General features: G+C 39.4%; 1 non-coding gene across 1 annotated transcript; it reads right to left on the reverse strand.

The window, feature by feature from the left end:
• Positions 1-298: 298 nt before the first annotated feature.
• Positions 299-405, reverse strand: LOC111748465 (U6 spliceosomal RNA). Its single transcript, XR_002784187.1, has one exon. It is a non-coding gene; the product is annotated as a U6 spliceosomal RNA (small nuclear RNA).
• Between the last annotated feature and the right edge of the window lie 7,736 nt (positions 406-8,141).

Genomic DNA, 8,141 nt, shown 5'->3' on the forward strand with positions numbered 1-8,141 from the left:
TTTGCTTTAATAGTAAAGCAAAAAGAAAGGTTTTATTCAGCATATGTTCAAAGAGGTAAAAGTGGGAAATGGACAAGCATGCTGCCAGAGCCATGTCTGCCCGAGTCCAAGAAATGTTACAGAATCATCAGTATATATTAACATCACAAATGAGTAAAATCATCTAAAGCTTCACCCTTTCACAGATTGGCTAAAAACTGCCAAATTGTTGTGATTCTACATTTTGCATTGTCTTTCTTTCTTTTTTTTTTTCCCCAGCATATTTTTTTTTTTTGGTGTTGTAAGTGAAAGTTCACAAAAAAATATGGAAAGCTTCACAAATTTGGGTGTCATCCTTTCGCTGGGGCCATGCTAATTTTTTCTGTATCATTCCAATTTTTGCATATATGCTGCCGAAGCGAGCACTAATTCTTAAATTTTTTAAAAAATGTGGCAACTACTTATTTGACAGAAGATACGTTGCAGCTATTTCAGCAATTGTGCCCCTGGTTACACTCCCATGAGAAATGAGTGCCTATGTCTGCCAGAGGACATGCGAAAGAATATTCACAGCAGTATCGTGTCTTGAAGCTCAAAACTGAAAACTCCACTGCTGTTAAGAGTACAACGGACAAATAAAGAGAGGCATATTCATGCAATAGGCTACAATACATCAACGGAAAAAAGCTAACTACCAGGACATGCGTGACATAGATATATCTCACATACAAAATGTTGAGCCAAAGAAGCCAGACATAGAGTACCTGCTTACACTTCCATTTATATAAAGTTCAAAAGCAGGCAAAATTCATCTCTAGTGATAAAATTCAGACTAGTGGTGGCAGAAAGATCTCTCTTTGAGGTGCAACTACAAGGGACACGAGAGATTTCTGGATGCTGGTAATGTTCTGTTGGATGATTTGGGTGCTGGTAACATGGAAGCATTTATTTGTAAAAATTTATCAAGCTATACCCTGTAAGTTTATGTATTTTATTTTATGTATATTATGTTTTAATAAGAAATATATATGATAAACCTATTTTTATGTCTATGGGCCAATAAACAATATCATGATGAATGGAGAAACTACTGAAGTTATCACATATTTCATCATACTTGGATCAACAATCAGTATCCTCGGAAGAAACAATCAAGAAATCAAATGGGTTTTTTGATGCTTCTCCCCACTCTCCCCACCCTCAGGCTCCCGTCTGGACCCAGATCTCAGCCTCCTGACCCTCGAACCAGCCAGGGTTGAGTGTGAGATAGCAGGGTTGCTCTGGAAAGGACCCTGCTTAACCAAAGGGGAGAAAGGTCATGGTGGAGGTTCTCCACAACACCCCAAAGGGGGAGAAAAGTTTGAACAGAGAGACCTTGCTATCCTGAGTAAGCCAGTCTTGATCCCTAGTCCTCAACCATATGTAGCAAATGGCCCCCTTGCAAATGAGTCTATCATCTTCCAAACTGTTGACTCAAGTACAGTAGGGGTCCGGGGAAAACCTACAGCAAAAGACCTCTCTAAAGTTTTTTAAAAAGCAAAGATGTCACTTTGATGACTAAGGTACACCTGACCCAAGCCATGGTCTTTTCAATCACCTCATAGGTATGCAAAAGATGGACAATGAAAAAGGAAGACAGGAGAAGAATTGATGCATTCAAATTGTGTTGGCAAAGGATACTGAATACACCATGGACTGCCAGAAGAATGAACAAAGTGGTCTTAGCAGAAAAACAACTAGAATGCTCCTCAAAAGTGAAGATGGCAAGACTTTCACTCACTCACTCTGAACACATTATCAGGAAGAACAGTCACTAGAAAAGGACATCATGTATGGTAAAGTAGAGAGTCGGTGAAAATGACGGAAACCCTCAATGAGATGAACTGACACAGTAGCTACAACGATGGACTCAAACATCAATCGTGAAGATGGCCAGGACTGGTCTAAGTTTCATTCCGTTATACATCAGGTCATCTAGGGTTGGAGCCAACTCAATGGCAACTAACAACATATATATATATATACACATATACACACATATACACACATATACACACATATATACATAGTTGCTGTTGTCATTAGGTCAGTTCTGACTCCTAGTCACCCCATGTGTGCAGAGTAGAACTGCTCCATAGAGTGTTCGAGGCTGTGATCTTTCGGAAGCAGATCCCTAGGCCTGTCTTCTGAGGCACCTGTGGGTGAGTTCAAACCACCAACCTTTTGTCTAGTAGTCGAGTGCTTAACCATTTGCACCACCCAGGCACTAGATAGATAGATAGACAGACAGGCAGACAGATAGATCAATCGATCGATAGATCAATAGATAAGATCAATAGATAGATAGGAAGGTAGGTAGGTAGATAGATAAACTATTTTATGCCAGGTTCCCCATGCCAGGCACTAAGGGATTTAACACTTAAAAAAATACGCACAATCTTTGCCCTTGTGGAACTTATGAGCTAGTGGAGGGAAAGACATTAAACATATAGTCATCCAAAGGAATAAAGAATAACTGTAGGAAGTGCTATAAAAGGGAAAGTGGGAAAGAACGTAACAAGAGGTCTGATTCAGACCTAGAATGGGGGAAAGGAGCTTCTCCAAGGAAGTGACACTTCCGCTAAAATCTGCAAGGTGGGTAGGAGTTCAACAGGTGAACCTTCAGGTGCAGGGAGGAGAACAGCAAAGATTCTGAGCACAATGGGTTGGCACTTGGGAGGGACTGACAGGACAGCGTAGGGGACCACAAGTGAGGAGGCCTGAGCACAATGAGGCCTGAAAAGGCGGACATATCGGGGGAGAGTTGATGGAACTTGTTGAGGATTTTAAACTTTATTCTGAGGGCAGCGGGGAGCCACTGAAGGCTTTTCAGCAGAGAGCAACACAATCCAATCGGTCATTTGTGTGTAGCAAAGATTGCAAAAATGCAAAGATATACACACGTGGGGAGACCAGCTACAAGGCAACTGCAATAACCCAGGCATGAGATGATAATGGTGGCTGGGACTTCAGGGCTGGTGACTGAAAGTGGTTTAGAGATTTCAATTACTGAAAATGTAATTTAACACCAGCTTTGGTAAATGAAAGAAAAACTACAAGAAACAGGAACACTACATTAAGTGTAAGCAAAAAACAAAAATATCTTTACTGGCTGAACACAACACACATTTATCCACATTCTTAAATATCACTTGCTTCATCAATATGGCATTAAAATTAGCTCCTAGGACCTCTTTAAATTCAGAATCTAAATGCTTTTCTGAATCATTTTTGGCCACAGGCAGTTAGTCATAACATCAGGGACAATGTGCTGCCTGTCCTCATAGCTAACATTTGTTGAGCATTTGCCATTTGCCACACATTCTTCTAAGTGTTATGCATGGACCTCATTTAATCCTCATGACAGCCCTATTAGGTAGGTGCCATTATCCACACAGTTGAGGCCATCAAAGCAGAGAGAACTGTGCATGATTCCCTAGCTAAACCAGTTGCGGTCAGGTCAGTTCCAACTCATAGCAACCCCATGTGTGTCAAAGTAAAATTGGGCTCCATAGTTTTCAATGGCTGTGATTTTTCAGAAGTAGATTGCCAGGCCTTTCTTCTGAGGCACCTCTGGGTGCACTCAAACCTCTAACCTTTTGGTTAGCAGCCGAGCAGATTAATCATTTGCACCACCCAGGGACTCCTATTCCCTAGCTAACCCAGAAAAAAAAAAACCCTAGCTAGAGAAAAGCAAAGCGAAGTTTTAAACCCAAGTGATATGGTGCTGGAATCTGCATTCTAATCACAAGGCTAGAGTTCTTTTCATGATGGAAGCTTTGATCTTGACCTTTTTAGAACCTTTGACTGAGTAACTTCCAGGCATATCAAAGAATACTGGAGTTTGTTTGAGTTTCCGATTTGGTTACATTAATTGTTCTGTTTTTTCCTTAATTGCATTGTATATTCCTGGAAGTTAAATAGCTTTGTTTGAAAGTCATCCAGAAGCTTTTGACAGCTAGACATTAGGTGTTTGAGTGATATCCTTCAGGACACATGAATCACTCCTACCAACCTCCGTTGGCTTTGAAAAGTCTGTGCTGAATTCCAAAATATTTGGCAATTTCAATTGCATTAAGTGTCATTTCCTGGTATATGATGGAAAACCTGTGGGTTCAACAAGTTATTTTTCAGTGCTTAATCCTACTGTAATTGTTTTTTGAAGTGGCAATATTTAAATTACAGCCAACCATGTAAAGTGTTATCGAATCAGATAACAGCAGAGTCCATCACATGAATACAGGAGGGTAGCACAAGTGTTGGTCATTACAGCTCTGTTATGGCTTACTCCAATGTTGGGCAGTGACCAGTCTCTTTTGACATCTATTGTAAGATTCATCCTCTTTTCAAAAACATAAACATATGAAATAATGAATTTCAGATTTGGGGAAATAGGGTATTTTGGGACTAGAATCTCCCTTTTCTCTAGGCAAGAAGTCAACCTTCCACTTGGCAGGAATCTTCTCCTTCCTATCTCTAGTCTGGCTTTGCTACATTCATTCTAGATTTCCAATATCCCCTTCCCCAATTAGCCCTTCATGTTCCGCTAACTCAAAGACATCAGCTGTATAGGTAAAACGCATCCTAAATGTCTTTTGAAGACAACGTATCAGGTGGTCTCATGATCATTCATTAACCTTGTGAATATTGGCAGTTACTCTGACTTCAGTTTCTCATCTAAAAAAAAATTGGTTAATAGTATCTACTTCTAAGGTTCTTTAAAAAAAAAAAAAAAAGCTGTTGTCGTTGAGTAGATTCCAACTCATGGTGACCCCATGTGTTACAGAGCAGAACTGGGCTTCATAGGATTTTCTTGGCTTTAATTTTTTTTTTTTTTAATCTTTATGGAAGCAGATCGCCAGGGCTTTCTTCCATGGCATCACCTGGTGGGTTCGAACCACCAACTTTTCAGTTAGCAGCCAAGCACAAACTGTTCGTGCCGCTCAATCCAGAATACATTAAAAAAGAAAAATATTTACCCATTTATAAGGAAAAAATGTAAATATTCCAATAGAAAAATAGCCAGATGACCTGCATAGACTTCATTAAAAAGAATTTTCGAGTGGCCAATAAATATTTGTAAAGGTGCTCATCTTCACTGGAAATGAAAATTAAAGCCACAATGAGAAACCAACCACCCAGGTCTTTGTTTCTAAATACTATTCTCCAATAAAAGGAGACAGGGCTTCTTAGAGAAATGGTTTATACTAAGGTTGGGGCAGGGAACTTGCAATATGATCCTGTAGTATCTTGTGGTGCCAGAAAGTAAGGAAGTACTCAAAAAACCAAAAGATGGAGGGCATGTTAAGGGGAGATAGGAGCCACCCTGAAAGAGCTTCCAATTGCCAAAGCTAGAAAGTTTTGAACAACAAAATAAATAATACAGTATTGGATTATAACCTAAAGCATAAAATAAATGCACATAAGTCCACGCTGACATGAATGAATGAATGAGTGGGGGAGAAGAGACAAATCTTCCTTGAGAAAAATTCCAAATAATATGTACATATTTCTCCCTCCAGAAGGTGGAACTTAATCCCCTCCCTTTGAGGGTGGGCTATACTCAGTGACTCAACTCCAAACATAAAGAAGAAAAAGGGAGAAACAGTGACTTTACAGTGCAGAAACATGGCAAATACTACCTTAACTAAGTCAGTGAAGGTTAACATCATCAGTGATGTCATGTGGATGCCTTAATTATGATGTAATATTAAGAAGAGCATTTCACTGCCGTGGTGTGCTTTCCAAAAACCCGTCTCCCCATTCTAATCCTGAAAAAAAACTCAGACAAACCCAGATTAGGGGACATTCTAGGGGATACCTGGTCAGCATTTCTCAAGACCATGAAGGTCAAAAAGAAAAGGAAGACTAGGAAACTGTCGTAAGCCAGAGGAGACTGGGGAGAAATGACAACGAATTATAATGTGATGCCGTGGAATGATCTTGAGACAGAAAGAGGAAAATAATTGAAATGCTGGTGAGGCCCAAAAAAATTCTGAAATTTACTTAATAGTAACGTACCAATGTCAGTTTCTTAGCTTTGACGAATATATTATGGTAATGTAAGATGTTAACGATGGGGAAAACTGGGTGAGGGATATATAGGAAATCTCTGTACTATTTTTGCAACTTTTCTTTAAACCTAAAATTATTTCAAAATAAAACTTTAATTAAAAAAAAATAGAGCCTACTACACCTCCACAAGAACAGCTAAAATTAAAAGTAACACAACAAAATTGACAGTATCAAACATTGGCAAATATGTTGGAAACACTAGAACTCCAATAGTCTCCAAGTGGAAGTGCAAACTGACACAACCACTTTGGAAAACTCTTTGGCAGTATACTAAAGACTAGTAGATGTACCACTTCGGACCCAGCAATTTTCTTCTTAGATACATACCCAAAAGAAACGCATGTATATTTCATCAAAAGACCTGTGTAAAAATGTTCATAGCAGCGCTATTCATAATAGCCAGACATTAGAAACAACATATATATCCTCCAATAGTAGAACTGGTAAACAAATTGGGTTACTCACCACTTCCAAAGCACCATTTGAACTCAGATAATGGATGGTTGACCAGATAACTTACTTTTCTAGTTGTCACTTATATCTTTTTGATTACCATTGTGCTTACTATGTATCTCTAGACAGCTCACAGCATACCGTACAACAATGAGAGTAATTAAATTATTGCTACCTTCAATGACATTGATGACTTTCACAAACATAATGCCAGCAAAAGAAAATCAAGCCAAAACAAAACAAAAAAAAGCATTCTGCCTGATTTAATTTATATAATATGCAAAAGTAATTGATGCTGATAGGCGTCTGAATGGTAGCTACACTTGAGGTGGGAGTATGGAATGGTTGGGACAGGCATCAGGAAATATTTTTAGGGTACCGGCAAAGTCCTGCTTCTTGATCTTGTTCCCAGTCATGCTGGGTATTCACTTTGTAAAAATACATCCCATGATACTCTTACATCTGTGCACTTTTCTCTCTGAATGCTATACTTCAATAAAAACTTTAAGTTAAAAAATGATACATACATACTTCAAACCTGTTTAATTTTAACTTAAAGCATATAAATGCGCATTCATTCGCCACTCTTTTGATGTGGGGCCAAGGCTTTTCTTTGAGAATGGGTCTGTGGACTAGAGAGCTCCTTGTCATCTTTCTTACATAAACCACACCCATAATGCATCACCAGCAATTTCCAGCATCAGTTTCTTTGAAGTAGAGAGAGACCTTAAAGACCCTTGTAAAGCCATCTGAGTGCAGAATCTTTCTCGAATTTTATGATTTCCCCAATCCATTCATTGTCTCACCCGCATCCAATTTCCTAGCATTTTTTTTTTTAGCAATCCTCCTTTGTAAGTCTTTTCAAAGCTTTCAACTCAGCCTTCATAGAAACAACTTCTCTCCTTTTTACGCACATATTTCATTGATCTGGTTAATATTTCATTAAGTAATGAATACCTAAGACAGACAAGATAGGTTTAAAACCAAACACAAATTATCCTTGAGGAGCATACAATTCTGCTGAGACGTGCCTGTGTGTCCTGGAGAAGGGCCCATGTTTGCAGGAACTTCCCACGAAGTGGGCATTAATCAATGTGCTTGGCAAAGGAAATGAAGAGCTTCAGCTAATCCCCTGTTTGTCAAGTGTAGGTGTCGCTCATGTTGTTATGCATGTCCCTAAACCCTTAGCTGCTACCACTGGTCATTCTTGGGTCATCTTTCAACTGTGCCACTGTGGAGATCACTTCGTCGTCTTCGACACAGTCACCATTTTTTTTTTCTAAAATACAAATCATGCACATATTTCCCTCTTAAAACACTTTAAATGTAGAGTGCCTGGCGTATAGTGGGTGCTCAATAAATATTTGCTGACGGAACAAATGACTAAACGCATGGACACATGATCTTTCTGTTTCTACAAGACAAAGCTCCAGCTCTTTGGTCTGTTCTATGAGGCTCTTCGTGGTCAGGTCGTGCTCACCTTTCAGGCCATCTCATCTCACATCCCCTCCCTTCTACAGCCCCGCTGAGCCCCTCATGAGTGCTGACCCCCACTCAACTTTTCGAGGCTTCACTCTCATCCACACGCTGTTCCT

Source organism: Loxodonta africana, chromosome 4, assembly GCF_030014295.1.
Source record: "Loxodonta africana isolate mLoxAfr1 chromosome 4, mLoxAfr1.hap2, whole genome shotgun sequence".
In the NCBI taxonomy this organism is placed as follows: Eukaryota; Metazoa; Chordata; class Mammalia; order Proboscidea; family Elephantidae; genus Loxodonta; species Loxodonta africana.